The following is a 13,626-nucleotide window of genomic DNA, read 5'->3' as shown; positions in this document are numbered from 1 at the left end:
TCCCCATCTCAGGGGATGGCAACAAGAAATATTGAATCACTACCATACAAATAATAAGGATAGCTCAGTTGTCTACAGTGGGCTTGCATTTCCCTAGCATTTGCAGCAGTGAAACTGATTTTACTCAGAGTGAGTGCTGTAGACTTAAGCTAGGATCACAACATTTCACTTCCCCAGGATATCCTGGGAGTGATAGTTCTCTGAAGGGAGTCAGTCAGGAGGTGAATTCTCAGCAACCTCATCAAACTAACATTCCTGGGCGAGTGACTATGGCCTGAGCTCTACTCACTCAGTACCCTCCACACATAGGTCTAATGCATGGAGGGTAAAGTGGGACTATACACCTTGAGCCCCATTACTTATAATTCCATGCCTGGCCAGCTCTGCTGTTCTCTAGGATGTCTGATGGCTGGACTCATGAATGATCCTCTATGTCAGTGGTTTTCATCCTAGGATGTCTTGAATGATGGTCAGGGGTGCCATGGGTAACACTGGCCTCTGTCCCTCTTTCCTTCCCTCCCTCCTCTGATGCCTTCTCATGTCTCTACCTCCCAAATGCTTGTGTGGCTGTTTGTTGCCCTGGCTACAAGCTCCCCAGGGACATGGGTGGTGCTGTGAGTTAATCCACAGAGCCTAGGGCTTGCCGATCAGAAGGTTGGCGGTTCAAATCCTCGCGGCGGGGGGGGGGAGCTCCCATTGCTCGGTCCCTGCTCCTGCCAACCTAGCAGTTTGAAAGCATGAAGTGCAAGTAGATAAATGGGGACCGCTCCAGTGGGAAGGCTCTGGTTCGCCAGAAGCGGCTTAGTCATGCTGGCCACATGACCCGGAAGCTGTATACCGGCTCCCTTGGCCAATAAAGCGAGATGAGCGCCGCAACCCCGGAGTCGTCCGCAACTGGACCTAATGGTCAGGAGTCCCTTTACCTTACAAGCTCCCCAGGTGAGTGGTGCCTCTGGGGCTAGCCAGGGGGTGCTGGTTGCCAGGAACTGAGGTGGCCTCGGAGTAAGCAAGCAAGCGGGCGAGGGAGCCCAGCCAGCCAGTCTGCCAGCCTTTGCTGTGGGGAATGAACAGACAAGTCCCAGGCCCCTGTGAGGCAGTGTGAGGAGGCACCACTCTTTGGGGTGAAGGGGGCAGCAGCAGCGACTGCCTGGAGGACTCCCAAGGAGAGCAGAGAGGAGAGGAAGCTGAGCGAACTCTCCACAAGGGAGGGTGTTTGAAAAAGGGTGAGAGGTTGCCAGTTCTGCAAGCAAAGGGTGACATAACTGAGCTCCTGAGCCCCTCAGGGGTGGGCACAAAGAATGTAGTTGGTCAAGGGAGCCGTGGACTCAAAAAGGTTGAAAACCTCTGCTCTATGTGGTCCAGATCTCAGTGCTGTGCAATCCAAGTTTCTGACTGTATGGAGAAGCTTGTGTGAGGATAACTGGCTCCTACTTCAGAACATAAGAAAAACACTTCTATATCAGTCCAAAAGCCTATCTAATCCAGCATCCATCTACATACTTTTGCCTTTGACCTCACTGGCATTTTGATCCTGACCCCATCCATTACTGGCGTGTGCCAATGAAAAGTTACCCATGTGGGAATGTGGTCCTCAGCCTAAAAAATGGTCTAACCCAAATTATATATAAATTATAATTAGTTACTAAATTAATTTTGTAATTAATTACAGAGTGGCCCAATGCAACTAGCTGTAAGAATGTGGGATAATGATTATACAGAAAGCTACCAGTTCTATCACTGACCAGTTCCAAAAAGAAAATTGGGGTTATACTTCCCCATTCCTGGCTTCAAAGATACAATCTGAACTCGCAAAAAAAAATTGATATTTCATGCAATCTTTCCATTTCACTTCTGAGTATCAAATTCTGCCATACTATGGACAAACCAACACTCTTCTCCACCTCCCCAAAAACCAAAAACCTGTCTGAGAGGCTGCAGTTTGGGGTAATTTGGTGTATAGTTCCTTGCTATTGTCCACCCACTGAGCACTGTTTGTGCCATTTGAGGCTACTCTTAAGGCTACTGGAGTATGTGAAAAAGCAGTACAACTGATGTGTGTTTAACTGAAGTACCTTCCAAAATCCCACATTCTTGCAGATTATTCTGACAGAAATCTGAGTCCGCATTTACACACGAGGCCTGGATTGTGGACTAGACTAGCAAATTCCTGGGTGGGAAATCAAATTACACAATATGCCAAATGCTCGAGGCTAATAAAACATGAGCCAGTTAGATTACTTAAGCTAAAGGAAGCTTTTTCAAAAATGTATTTAAAATATTTTTGTGCTGCTGCTTTTAACATGGTGATGGGGATCCACCCAAGACGGCACACAATTAAAATACAAAAATAAAGGAATTAAAAGCCAGTGCAAAATAAACCAGATACATCCATCCCCAAAATTCCCAAACACGGTGCATAATTACAAATGAACACCATCAACAGAATGTATTTTGTGATTTACTTTTCTGTATTCAAAGTTTAAAAGGGTATTAGTTGTGATTATACATTTCACCTAACAGCCCAGTCTTATGCATGTCTACTCAGACTCACATCCCATTACATGAAATGGGCCTTACTCCAAGAAAAGTGGGTGTTAAGTTGCAGCCTATGGACCTAACATTTTGCTTTGGGGGCATGGCAAGTCCTGTATAATTGTTTTAGTACTCCTATTTTATGTCCTCTATTTTAATTCTTTCATTGTGCTTGGAGTGGGCACTTGAAGCAGAAAAATACAGGTAAGCTGATACCCTTTCCTTGCCTTAAATCTCACTAGTCCGTGTGTAGAAACTATTTTCCTAAGACCAATTCTGTGCAGCTCATAAGCTCAAATGAACCAAAGTTTCAGCTAATAAAAAGCTCATGTTGTATCATGTTTTTGGAAATGTATTATTCTTCAGCATACAGATTTCGTTGTTGAAGCCTGCTTCAGTGTGCAATAAGAGTAGTCTGATGTCAAACACAGGGTCTTAAAACTTTTATTTATCTTTTTAGCTATGCGTGAAAATTGCAAAGTGAATAAAAACTTTCTTCTCCTAGACCACGAGTAACCACCACCCTGAACAAATGCTTCAATACCTATCTAGTTATAATGCAACATGTATTGTTTCGGTACACAATACAGATGTTTTCTGTTATTATATGGAGAGGATGTAATGATGGTTAAGTGTGTGTTTGCACTATAGTCTCGGCATGAAATCATTATGTTTAACTTTCCTGATTATTTCTTCACTGAAAGTGAGGATGTTGCTCAACTCTGATTCCTTTCAATGAGGGCCTATTGAAAAGACTCTTCTGGAGATGGAAGAACTCACTTTGGATTGGATAGCCTTTATTCTTTAAAATATAAGGAAACCAATCAGGTCAAGCACATATTACTAGTGGTTGCAAGAGAGGAGAGAAAATGGGAGAGGTGGAAGGTAGAAGAGATATTTCAAGCAGCCTAACCTGGTTAAAAAGAACCTTCTTATTTCATCTGCATTATACGAATTTTCAAATTATCAGAGAACTGTGAGGTTCAAATTTGCCCCTCCTTATTCATTCAAATAGGTTCCTGCAAATTAATTAGCTAAAGCTTCATTTCTTTAAAAAAAAAAAAATCTCAGGGTGGCATGCAAGAATATATCAGAACAAAAATACACTGAAACCCTCAAATATACTGTACTACATTTTTAAAATGCAAAAATAAGTCAATAGAAGTCATCACTAAAAGCTGGGTAATTTTGTAAAAATGAACATTGACACACGGCAAAACTTTTCTCCCCATTTGCATAACTAGACTTTTAGAACATCAAAGCATCCTAGCCAATAGCAATCTGCAATCCTTAGGCTCAAAGTAAGTCAACAATTGGCAGAGGTCCCCCAACGCTCCCTCAACCATCCATTTTGTTCAAATTCTTCCAGAAACTTGTCTTGAAAATTGTTGGAAGAATACTACTTATTGAAAACCGCAAAGTCAAATGGAACATCATTTTTGTCCCCTGGGAATTTGAAGCCAAGATATTGATAACTTTACTTGGGAAAGCTGGGCATATTTGCATGAAACAACAATCCTACTGTGAAAATGCAGTGTTTATATAAGGGAATAATATTCAACTGTATATGAATTTTTAAAAAGAGATCTGACCTTGGAGCACAATAAGCCGCCTTCAGGTCGAGCTATTTGTCCGTCTAGCCCAGTAAAGTCCCCTCTGACTGGCAGTCGCTCTCAAAGGTCCCAACTGAAGCCGGCCATATTGCTAGAAACTGTGCTCTCCCTTTAGGTGGAACATAGGACACAGGAAGCTGGACTCGGGTTGCCATATTTTAAATAGTGAAAATCCGGACAGAAAAGTTGTTGAGCTTTTTAGCTTTTTTCAGTTCGGGCAAGATTCTTTCCCAATTCTACCCAAAGACACCTGGGATTGAATTTGGGACCTTTTGCATGCAAAGCATGTCCTCTGCTCTTGAGCTTTTGTTGTTGTTGTTTAGTCGTGTCTGACTCTTTGTGACCCCATGGACCAGCGCACGCCAGGCACTTCTGTCTTCCACTGCCTCCCGCAGTTTGGTCAAACTCATGCTGGTAGCTTCAAGAATACTATCCAACCATCTCGTCCTCTGTCGTCCCCTTCTCCTTGTGCCCTCCATCTTCCCCAACATCAGGGTCTTTACCAGGAAGTCTTCTCTTCTCATGACGTGGCCAAAGTATTGGATCTTGAGTTTCAGCCCTTCCCGAAAGGATGTACAGATTGGTGCCAGAAGAAAAAGACAAGTCGAGGCACGGAAGTGAGCAGAAGGTGGTCCTGCTCAGCTAGGATTCCCACAGGGCATCTTGCTGAGGGATCTGGACTTTGCACAGCCTCCACAGCAGCCATTTGTGAAGGTCTATGAGCAGCGATCTGCTTCCACATGTGGATCACACACGCCTGCTTTTTTTAAAACAAAAACAAAGACATCCTTGTTGAAAACAGGTAATGTGTTGTTAACTATTTACACTCAGCCATAGGAGTTCATGTGAAGATGCATAACATCTCTCTTGAATGCCCCACATGCATCATTATGAATAAGTTTTACACCACCATATTCAGAGGAGAAGAGATGCTCCCACTGACTTCAGTTGTGTTAGGGCCGGACCCATTGTCTGTCTAGATAATTTGAAATGAGATTGGACAAAGCAATTCACAATAGACTCTAGGGTATAATTTCACATTAATGAGGAGCCTAGAAAAGATTGCCCTCCCAGCCGTTTTTATCACTAATTTCTTCAGTTCTATGGACAAAGCATGCCTTTTATTGGACGTGGAGAATATAGTAATAGAATTTGTTCTGCATTTCAAAGACGACTAATGTGCCAATTTTTCCCTCTTTTAGAATAATACATTTCAACTCAACGTATTAATGGCCAGCTTTCACATTCCCTTATTTATAATGGAAAGGTCTTTAAAGGCTATAATGCAAAATAATTGTTAGGCTTTGGCCTTAAGCATATATTGCAGAGCATGAATTCCTCACAATCAAAGAGGATTTTATATTTATTATATATATATATGGGGTTTTCTTAAGGATCCCTGGAGAAAAAAGAAACTTAACCATCTGAGAAAACCTCAGGCGCACGTGTAGTGCCATCACTGCCAAAAAACTGTGTGGCTTACAAAACAAGCCAGCTGCTCCTCCCGGAAGGATTTCATCTATAATATTTTGAACCGTGTGACAGCCTATCACAACTCATGTTTTGCCTTAAGGTATATGGCACAGGCAGAGCAAACAACCAGTAAGAAAGGAGAACAGAAAACGTTGATTTCTAATGCAATGCAGGGAGGACTTTTATCTCTTTATCCCCTGGATTTGAAAATAGCTTTTATTTTACCTGCAGTCAATGGGCACAGATGGTACTAGTAGAGTATTCTGCTATAATACACATATTAATTTTCTGCACACATCGCTACCCGAGTGCATTTTTTTTCTCCTGTTGAGTCTTTGGTGCCACTCATGTTTGTGCCTGGACATAGATTTGAAAATTAGGACTGTAATTGGCAGTTTCAGTGTAAATGTTGAAGTTGCCATTCCTATATAGAAATCAATTGAATTTACTTCGAAGTAAGTGCATCTTGCAGGAAGGGATCAATGGGTGTCCCCAATCCAACAATTTCCTTCTGATGACATCTAGCTCCCAAATACAGGAGCTGAGAATCAGTGGTGATAGGATTTGCAAAATTAGAAACATAGATTTTACAAGAATCAGCAGTGACAAAATTAGGGAAGAAAGATCCCACAAGACAGAAGGAGGAAAACACATTTTCGCCTGAGGGCAGGATCCCCCTCTAGACAATTTTTTCAGGGCCACATGCCAGTGGTGTGTGGGATCAGGGATAAAAATGGATGTCAAGGCTGGAGTCAGATGCAGGTCAAAACAAAGAGGTAGAGTGAGTTGTCAGTGAAGTTAACCCTTTATATTCAGTGAAATGGCATGCAACTCAGCAACACTTCCCAGCAGGTCTTGCCCCTATAGAGCAGTTGCCAGGACTGAAGGTCCCTGCCTTCCAACTCTCCTAAGGCTCTTCCTCTCCTAGATGTTTCCTAACCAGTCCCAAACTGTGCCTGTGCACCTCTGGTCTCTGTTCTGCCTTCCTCATTAGGGAGGCCAGCACACAACTGGAGGGGGCCCCTCACAACTGGAGGGGGAGACTCCTGAGATGCTCCAACAGTCTCTTGGCCCACCCACCTTCTTCTGCTTCTGCCTTGGAGTCTGAACTGTTTCCTGTCACAGGTTCCTCCTGATCGCTAAACGCTGTTGTCCCTTCAGTATCCCGCATCTCTTCCCAAGCTTCCCCCTCTGACCTCTCCTCAGTGTCCCACCACTAATGCCCAGGTTCTGAGCCACCTCCTCCCTTCCTCCCTTGGAGTTGGCCTAGTTGGTGCTTCCCACCACTCCTCATCGTCCAGCCAGTCCCTGACAGTGGAGCAATGAAAAGTATAGTACAGTAGGGTAGGGTAGTAGTTTCTTCTTCTTCTTCTCCTCTCTCTCTCTCTCTCTCTCTCTCTCTCTCTCTCTCACCTGTAGCTTCCTTCCAGACAAGAAAGAAGTGTTCATACAGTTCAAGGACACGTTTCAGTCAGGCAAAAACACTTGGAGCACAAAGCAGGGCCAGTGAAGGGCATAGTTTGGGGATAGGGTAGTGTGAGGAGAATTGTGAGGGCCATATAGAGATGCCCGAAGGGCCACATTTGGTCCCTGGTCCCGAGAGTCTCCACTTCTGTCACAAGAGGTTCAGTGCTATTAGATACAGTATAAGCTAAACAAGCTATAGCTTGGGGCCCCCCAAAAAAAATTAAAGGCAAAAAACTGGATGTACATTTCCAAAATATAAAATAAAAAACAAATAAAATAAAACCTACATACAGCAACAGTGGCAAACAGCTTTAGATACCTATTAGGTCCATAAATTACCATACAGCATATATTTAACACAAAAAAGCAACAATTTGTTGTTGACAAAGGACAGATGGACATAGAAAGGGCCCCATTACCTTCAGTAGCTTAGTGCCTCATCAAACCTAAATCCAGCCCTGATTAGATACCTGACATTTCTAAACTAAATTAGTGTCAAGAACAGAGAAGGAATACCTTGCCTTTAAAACCTTTTGGAGATCTTGGAGATCATTCAGGAACAAAGTATACCCTACATTAATCAATGATTTGCTCTTAAGTGCAACCTTTTTTCTTTAACAAATTCCAAAGTAGGATGTATGTTCTAGACTAGGAGGGTTTAACCCCTTACCCAAGCTCCTGTTGTTTTCACCCAAACACAATAATGATTCATGAAAGAAAATACTGCACATAAAAAAAATACACATGATAAATGTAGGACGTAGTTTGGCCCTCAACCTCATCTCCCTGCCCACTCCATTGCTAATCACTCTCAAAATTAAGATACTAAAGAAGTAAACCCATGGGACGAGTACTCCCATTGAAGTTAATGGGAGCTGTTTCTCTCATGCAAATGGCTGGCAGGAAACCCCCAATCCAAATTGGGATCATGGGGGGGGGGGTTAAAGACTCACCCTACTCCTGCACTTAAGGGATTTATGTAATGTGTAGTTCGGCCTTCTGCCTCCTTTCCCCATCTGCCCCACCGTCACCAATTATTCTCAAAATGAACATTACTCAGCTTCCCCTTGGAAATCTACCTTCTTTAAGCGAACAAACAAAAAGATACAGTAACCAATTTGTGTTCTTTCATGTATCTATATTTCTACCTATGTCCTGCTGGTTCAGTCTGATCTGCCCCAGTGATGGGGCCTGCACCACAGCCATTGGCCAAATAGGCAGGCAAGCTGCGATCCATTTCCCATGCCTGGGTGAAGCTGAAAAAGGTTCACCCAAGCCTGGGAGAAATTATTGCCTCCAGCATGACTGCCTGATCCGGGGGGGGGGGGCATTGTCACCATCCTGCAATGGCACCCAACCTGGTTGTAAGCGTCATTACACAACAGATGAAACATGTACGAAACGTTTTTCAAAATTTTCTTCTCTTCTTTCTTTATGTTTCCACCTTTATGTTTCCTTTATTTTTATTCAATTGTTGTTGTTGTTTAGTCGTTTAGTCGTGTCCGACTCTTTGTAACCCCATGGTCCAGAGCACGCCAGGCACTCCTGTCTTCCACTGCCTCCCGCAGTTTAGTCAAACTCATATTAGTAGCTTCGAGAACACTGTCCAACTATCCCATCCTCTGTCATCCCCTTCTCCTTGTGCCCTCAATCTTGCCCAACATCAGGGTCTTTTCCAGGGAGTCTTCTCTTCTCATGAGGTGGCCAAAGTATTAGAGCCTCAGCTTCAGGATCTGTCCTTCCAGTGAGCACTCAGGGCTGATTTCCTTAAGAATGGATAGGTTTGATCTTCTTGCAGTCCATGGGATTCTCAAGAGTCTCCTCCAGCACCATAATTCAAAAGCAATCTTTATTCAATACCCCCCAATTGTACCTGAGGCTACTACCACCTCCCTGGATTGTTCAAGCGACCCCCAGGGGGTGGTATCACCCACTTTGAGAAACACTGCTCTAGAGCAATATCTTTTTATACCCGTTTCCTCCATTTCTTTCCGCCTTTATTAATACCCCCACAGGACTGCTGGAAAATAAAATACCATTAGGAATTTTTCAGTGTATGTATATATAATAATTGGAGACCTTACTGGATGGAGACTGAGGGTTCTTCATGCATTGCTTCTTCCACTGGAGGCTTGGCCCCACGGTATATCCACAGGCACAATCGTAGCGGCACAAGGGTGTTTGTTATTTGCGTTTTCCATGCGGCAGCTGATGCCTTTTTGGGGGTCATAATTCATTAGCCCTAAAAGCTATATCAAGTGTTGCAATTGCTATGCATTGCAGACGCAAGCCTATAATATACCTAGTTTGGAAAGAGAAAAATAATACATTAGGCACTTGTGATATCTTTATGTATAAGTTTGGGAATCATTAAATAGCTGTCATTCTTTCTTCCTCCTCGGCATCAATTACTCCACTCTGGTTTTACTTACTCTACTCTGTATAATGAGTCCCTAGAGCATGTTTCATTGCGGGAGAATGAACACATTCTTCAGTTGCGGTCAGTGGGATGTGGTTAATTTGAAATCACTTAAACTATTATATCTGTCAAGCGTGGTTATTTTATTTTCAATTCACATCAGTGTTTTAGTATGCATGTCGGTTACTGGGTCAAACTGCCAGATTAATTTCAAAGTATTTGATGGGAATGCTCTTTATCACTGTCTTTAGACTCCTGTTGAAACTTAATACAAATGTATTACAATATACATTTGAAGAATTCTACCTGGAACTATTGTATTTATGAGCAAACAAGAAAAAAAAGCTGCATAAATGAAATCTAAATTCTTATGCCCTTTAGACATACCATTTAAGAGGGTTTACCTAGATACCTATAATGAAATACAGAGGCTAAAATATTAATGAATGAGAAATATGACCGATTGCTGCTCAGAATGCTGTAACAAATAGTCCAGCAGTTGTGCAACTTTGTATTTTGACTACACTGGGTATTGTCATATACCCTGAATTTGCCCTCCAGCTTAGCCCAATGTGAGACTTTCTGAGCCCAATTTTTGCACCTTATAGTAAACATATTTCCAGATGGCAATTAGGTGGTGGATCCTGCCGTTGTTTTCAGCTTCTTTCTGCGAAAACCTAGAGCAAACTAATCACCTGCCCACCATCTGATTGCTACCTTGTTGCATGATTAGTGAATTCGCACAGCATGAAATTGGTCTCTGATAGTCCAAAGTGGTGAAAAGACACATCATCACAAAATCAGCCTTCAATAATCACAGAGCTGCTGGTGGCCAAAAGCACTTGGTATTGTTGTTTTGTTGTTTTGCTTTTTTTAAAAAAAGAACACCTAACTTTGCAGGTCTTCCTTCGCTAGGTAACAGTGGCTAATGTGGTAAACTAAACAATCTGGCAAGACTTGGGGCCCCCTCCAAAATACCTGTGACTGTGCACCCACTTAACAAAAATGTGGTGTTGTTGGGTCTTACCTGTTTGAGGAGGAAAGCATTCCATGGTTTGATAGCGTAGGCTGCAGACACCTGGCTGAAGCTAAACAGGTTTGGGTAGATGAATACCTGGACTCTCAGTTTTGCCACAGAAGACCACAAATTTATGCTTTCCTCACAGGGGCCTGAGCTCTGAAGTACAATAAAGGTTTGGCATGGCTATACAGTGGTACCTCAGGTTACATATGCTTCAGGTTACATACCCTTCAGGTTACAGACTCTGCTAACCCAGAAATAGTACCTCGGGTTAAGAACTATGCTTCAGGATGAGAACAGAAATCGTGCTCCGGCGGCACGGCGGCAGCAGGAGGCCCCATTAGCTAAAGTGGTGCTTCAGGTTAAGAACCGTTTCAGGTTAAGAATGTACCTCCAGAACGAATTAAGTACTTAACCCGAGGTACCATTGTATATTTAAGATGCGGAGCAAAAGTGACATCATTGCCATCAACATTATCTAACACAATTTGTCCTGTGAGAAGGAATGCAAGAGAGAGATAGAGAGGCAGGGACGTAGGTGAAGGCAGTACACCAGATGCCTGCTTCTGTTCTAGTTGAACTTTCCCTTTGTTGACTAAGGACCACCTGGCACCAGCTGCTCTGTGAGAAAGATCAGATGATCTAACTCTGGCTCTAGTGCAACTGGTTCCTTTTCATTTTCTTTTTTTAATTTCAGCATATGCTCTTGGCAAGATAGAGATCTACTAAATCAGGCATAGGCAAACTCGGCCTTCCAGATGTTTTGGGACTACAACTCCCATCATCCCTGACCACTGGTCCTGTTAGCTAGGAATGATGGGAGTTGAAGTCCCAAAACATCTGGAGGGCCGAGTTTGCCTATGCCTGTACTAAATCATCACCAAATGGAAACTTGTCTCCAGAAGCTAAAAAAATGGAATCTTCTCTCCGTCTCAAAATGGAAGCTTTTCTCTTGACGTTAGCCTTGGTGAGGGATTTTTATTGGGACTGCAATGAGAGGAGTGTTAAACCCATTCTCCACTCTGAATGCAGTGCTGCATTTATGGTGCCTACTGCCCCTGGACAGAAGAGATTTGTCACCCCTGTTCTAAAGAAAAACTATTTAGTCAGATGTAAGTCCCAATAAGCTAAGTAGGGCTGATGCTCTATTGAGACTGTGCAGTGTGAAATCCCATACAAATTACTTTAAGGGTGTGTGGGCTTACTCCCAGGTAGGTACGCCTAGGATTGCAGCCTTAAATATTAAGTGAACAAATTGATGAGGGATAGAGATAGATAAGATAGATATAAAGACAGATGATAGATAGATGATAGATATGCTCACATGTGTATTCTTCCATGTAGAAGGGGTACATCTTGCTCACTGCCACTCTCTAGATTATGATGATTATTTTAAGAATAATAATCCAATCTCTCCTGCAATTGTGTAATCTGGAGATCAGGATTGTGGGAGCATGTAAGGAGGAACATAAATCAAAATTCCATTTGTCATGTGCCTAGGTACTGAAAACTACAACTCAAATACTATAGCTAAACTCAAGTAACCTATAAGCAGAAACCGGTGTTACCCTGTTGTTTTTTAAAGTCCTATTCTGCAAATTCCCAGAACCTGGGACAGAAAACTGCTAGAAGTTAAAGGCACTGAAATACTGGCTTCCCTGTTATTAATGAGGTGTTCCTGTGAAGAATGAAAGGAACCACCAACAGCCCTTTCATTAGTACGGGGGTGAACATATTACATTAATAAATTACGTTGCTGCATTATGCAGCTGCTGCATCGTCAGATTACAGCAGTATGCTTTACTGCAAACCCATTAACTCTAAATCCACTTGGGTTAGAGTGATGGTATGATCCAAAGTTAAACAGCCGACATATTATATAAGCCTGTGAATAATCAGGGACATGCTATTTAGATGGGATTATATGTTTAGATGCCTTATCAAAGTTACTGAACGGTTCCATTTCTGCAAATCACCCAGAATATGTCATCTTGTGAAAACTATTTTTATCCCCCCCCCCAAAAAAAAACCAGTAACTCAGCATTAGCCATAAAAATATAAAATGTGTTTTACAGAACATCAGCTAGGAGGTATATGATTGCAGCAGGAAACATTTTATCAATGAAAACAGCTTTCTTCGTTGTAAATGAGATAGAAACCCTGAAGTGGGATATTGGTCCAGATTATCACAACTACCACTAATTAGAAATTATTGTTCCATATTCAATCAGCCATTGCTTTTTAGTATTGGCCCTGGCCCTTCTGATGTTGAAACTATGACATCATTAGGGCCAAAAGGGGAGACTACGAAGGGAGGATGTAGATCTGAAGTGTCCCCTGACCAGCCCCCAAACTGGAGGCTGAATTTCATCAAATGAGTTGGCAAAGATCAATGTCATTACAGTCGTACTTGGAAGTCGAACGCAACCCGTTCCGGAAGTCCGTTTGACTTCCAAAACATTCGGAAACCAAAGCACAGCTTCTGGTTGGCTGCGGGAATCTCCTGCAGCCAATCAGAAGCCACAGAGGCCCCGTCAGACAGTCAGCTTCCAAAAATAGTTCACAAACCAGAACAGTCACTTCCGCATTTGTGGCGTTCGGAAGCCAAAACATTCGAGAACTAAACTGTTCAAAAACCAAGGTACGACTGACTGTACTTTCCCTCCCGTTGTTCCAGATAGGGGGAGATAGATGGATAGATAGATGATAGAGAGATGATAGATGATAGATGATAGATGATAGATGATAGAGATAGATAGATGATAGATGATAGATAGATAGATAGATAGATATAGATAGATAGATAGATAGATAGATAGATGATAGATAGATAGATAGATAGATAGATAGATAGATAGATAGATGATAGATAGATGATAGATGATAGATAGATAGATAGATAGATAGATAGATAGATAGATAGATAGATAGATAGATAGATGATAGATAGATGATAGATATAGATATATAGACACAACACGCTTATACATTTAAAACAAAAGCAAACTGAAAATGATGGATGATGGATGATGAATGATGAATGATGAATGATGCCTGTCCTTCCTTTTGCTCTGCCAGCAAGGGTAGACAACAATGGCAAA

The 13,626-nt window shown here is 42.3% G+C and overlaps 1 protein-coding gene across 10 annotated transcripts in view; it reads right to left on the bottom strand.

The window, feature by feature from the left end:
• Positions 1-13,626, bottom strand: part of LOC308478505 (uncharacterized protein) — a 245,303-nt gene that overhangs the window by 27,700 nt on the left and 203,977 nt on the right. Inside the window, exon 1 of one of the 10 annotated variants that reach the window (XR_013987073.1) lies at positions 9,170-9,380. The exons of the other annotated variants lie outside the window; for them this stretch is intronic. The gene's annotated coding sequence lies outside the window, so the exon portion shown is untranslated. Of the gene's footprint in view, positions 1-9,169; positions 9,381-13,626 lie in introns of those variants that run through there. 10 annotated transcript variants of the gene reach the window in all.

Source organism: Podarcis pityusensis (assembly GCF_964106645.2).
Source record: "Podarcis pityusensis genome assembly, chromosome: 5".
NCBI lineage: Eukaryota > Metazoa > Chordata > Lepidosauria > Squamata > Lacertidae > Podarcis > Podarcis pityusensis.
This window is presented reverse-complemented; position numbering and strand designations above follow the sequence as displayed.